Source organism: Pinus tabuliformis, chromosome 8, assembly GCF_031772625.1.
Source record: "Pinus tabuliformis cultivar Carrire ecotype Pingquan chromosome 8, CPIR1, whole genome shotgun sequence".
Taxonomy (NCBI): Eukaryota; Viridiplantae; Streptophyta; class Pinopsida; order Pinales; family Pinaceae; genus Pinus; species Pinus tabuliformis.
This window is the reverse complement of record NC_142294.1, coordinates 504,909,380-504,912,929: the sequence shown is the minus strand read 5'-3', so window position 1 is coordinate 504,912,929 and position 3,550 is coordinate 504,909,380. Positions and strand designations below refer to the sequence as shown.

Below are 3,550 nucleotides of genomic sequence, written 5' to 3'. Positions count from 1 at the left end.
TTCCCCTTACAAAATTCCCGTCCATATTCAAAACCGGTTAATTGAAATTAGACTGTTTAGCTTCAGCAGTTTCGTAGCGCGCTACGAAACTGCTGAGCTTTTTTCAAAAAACACAGTTTCAAACCAAAACTTCACCATTTGAGAACTTTGCTGTTAAAACATTCTTTTAACTGTTTTATTGCTGCAGCTGCTGCAGAATCACGAGCATTTACCACAGAATATAAAGGATTCCCTCCAAGCTTGCTAATGTTGTAAGTTTGATAGGAAGGAAAAACTCATTCATATCAGCTTTATGCAGGGCTGTGGCACCTTCTGCAACCTTGAACATCCACTCAGTTGCAAAAAATTTAGCTTCATCAGTGTTTGTGTCCGCATTGGTATTCAATCCTGTTGTCCCAGCATCCAATACAAGAAGCTCTAGTTGTTGAGGTAAAGTAAGAAGATATTCACCAATGCTGGTAACATATGGCTGAGGGTAGGCACTAAAACTTGGTAAAGAAAAAGCATTGTCTTCTTCAGCTGACGTCCAGATTGCCATTCTAGATACATCTTTGATCCTTTGCCGAACTTTTAATATCAGAACCTTATAAACAAGTTCATTGACAGCATTTGAGAAAGCTCCAACCCTTTGAGAAGTATGTGGAAGAGCATGAAATCGAGGATCCCTTGCCTGCTCCAGTAGATTGGAAAGCCTCCTAGCCTTTTCAGGTGCATCCATTAACCGCAAAGCTGTCATATCAAGTCTAGGTGAACCTGCTTTGGATAGTTCTTCACTCCCACTAACATCTATGCCAGAAGCATTGGCTTGACTAACATTTGCATGAACACTAGAAATCTGCAGTGTGGTGTTTAATCTTGCTAAAGTAGCACGCAGAGATGCTTCAAAAACAGATGAACGGCTGCTTAGACCATCAGCAACAGTAAGAAGCTGTAAAGCTCCTTGCACTATTGACCATTCCTCTTCATCTGAAACCATGTCTAATAAGTTTCCACCATGCAGTCTTTCCTTGTACTACCACTTGTATATATCTTTTGCCTGAGGAGTGTATTTCAATCAGATTAGAGCATCTGGAAATAAAGTGGTTTACAGGTTAGAAAATGTTCGAGCTAAAGCCGACTGGAGCTGGGATCAGCGACACACTCTAGTTCAAGAAACCAGCACCATCATGGCGCACCACCCCCATAAGGAAAGCGTTACCGACTCCCAAGAGATTCTGCTTTCTCAAGCTTTCAAGATACTAGCATATCATTTGTTGATTATAAATCTACTTCTCTCAAATTTGAAAACCTGAGTTATTTAATGAACAGTAGTAAAGCGGGAATGCTGTTTTCAATTAAACCTTTCTATAGGCAACCATTAGCATAAGATCTTAACTTCTCTGTCAATTTTTGTTTCAAATGGCATGGAGGAAACTGTAACATTCATTTTGCCAATGACCGATGGAACCCCGGACAATGTTAGATGGTCCAGGGCTAATATGTTTTGATATATTCAATAATTAGCTCAACGTTCGAAGAGCAAAAATTAATGGAAACCAGGTAAAACCTTAATGCCACCCTTTTCCTCCTCAAGCTGTCCTTTGAAAAGGCCTGTTAAAGGTCTTCCTCCAACACCAACAACAACAATGTCTGCCTCTAGTTCCCTGCCATCCTTCAACTTTACTATCTTAACATTTCCGTGTTCATTCGTGTCAAATCCTGTGGCCACTATTCCTTTAATTATTTCCACACCCTTTCCTTTATAATAGCCCTCATAGAAAGCAGCTATATCAGTAGTGAAAAGACGAGGCATGCACCACGGCTCAGGGTAAACCATTTTAACCTTATACTTGTTGATGTTTAAAACCGTAGCCAGTTCAAGGCCAATGTATCCTCCACCAACAATCACAGCTGTGCATTCTGGTTTTGACTTTATCGCTGATATCAAGGCATCAGCTTCGTTAATCTCTCTCAGATAAAAGATGCCCTTGGCATCAGCTCCTTGCACACCTAAGTCGGATAACTTGATGACCAATTGTTGGATACGCAATTATCCAGAGAACATGATACTGCCCACCACTCTGTTCCACAATACGGATTTCTGCTTCAATAATTGGGGTAAAAGGTGTTGGCCCAGCCAATCGAAGATGTGAGACTATCTCCCTGTAGCGTCTCAACGCTTCTTCAAATCCATTGCATAACCTATCATCTGGATAGAAACTAAACACACTTTGATCATGTGTCAAAGCGTTCCCAAAACAAAACAAGGAATCAAGTTGTCTTCGTCAAATACAGATACGGTCCTCCCAATTATCGAAATCGCTTGTTCATAAGGGTTTGGAGTGTCTCCAATGTGGTGCAAGCTTCGGCATTTAGATGAAAGGAACCTCACAAAGTGAGAGAGGGAACAAACCACGAGCAAAGACATATGGCACACAGAGTGCTGTCAAAAGCTTTACGAGTATTGGTTTGGCGAAACACCCATAATCCACGTGAGCAAGAAAACCCATCTGCTTTGACTCGCTTGAACTTTATCCACTAGCTGTCATCTGTAAGGGGTGCCATTTGACCCAGCAATACCAATCTCGAGAAATATAAGTCCAAAAGCACAATCCTGATAGAGAAGAAACAAGGGACTTACATCCACAGGAACCTGTAAAGGGACTGACACCAAACCTTTATAATTAAAAAAAAACTGATGTTCAGAATTTAAAATATTTTTTCTTGAGTGATAACAGAAGGGATAAAAATTATTCCTCGGTAAGGTTAGGTTTAAGGAGCTTGGAGTTTCAAAGAATTCGATCACATTTAAAAGCTCGTCCACTGCATGGGAGGGAAGGAAGTGGGAGATGGACTCAATGGAGCATATAATATCCTCAAAGGGAATGGTACGAGACGCAATGGAACATATTTCTAATGAAAAAGGTAAGGATGTTGAGGATGTGGAAGTCTTGAAGAGGTATCTGATTTTACAGTAGTTTCAGGATGTGTTTCTAGTAGATATTTCAGATTTACTTCCTCATTGGGAAGTGGAATTTTCTATTGAGTTGATGTCAAGAGAAACACCAACATCAAAGGAACCTTACAGTATTAGCACTCCAGAGTTAATGGAACTAAATTTGTAGTTGAAGGAAATGCTTGATTAGGGATACATTAGGCCAAGTGTCTCACCTTGGAGTGCACCAGTGTTGTTTGTGAAGAAGAGGGATGGTACTCTCAGGTTTTGCATTACCTATAGGAAATTGAAAAAGGTGACGATCAAGAATAGGTATTTGTTTATGAGGATTGAAGATTTGTTTGATCAGTTGAAGAGAGCAACAATGTTCTCAAAAATTGATTTGAGATTAGGATATCACTAGGTACGCACCAAAGAAGAGGACATCTACAAGACTGCTTTCAGGACCAGGTATTGGAATTATGAGTTTTTTGTGGTTCATGTGTTCGATGAATAGTGTATTGTGTCCTTATCTGGAAACGTTTGTGATTGTATTCAATGATGATATATTGATATATTCTAAGAATGAGGAAGAGCATGTAGAATATCTGGTAGCAGTGTTAATGTTGTTGAGAG

The 3,550-nt window shown here is 39.9% G+C and overlaps 1 pseudogene; it reads right to left on the bottom strand.

Annotated features, from left to right (window-relative positions):
- Positions 1–1,270: 1,270 nt before the first annotated feature.
- On the bottom strand, positions 1,271–2,029 carry LOC149236302 (monodehydroascorbate reductase pseudogene; annotated as a pseudogene).
- Between the last annotated feature and the right edge of the window lie 1,521 nt (positions 2,030–3,550).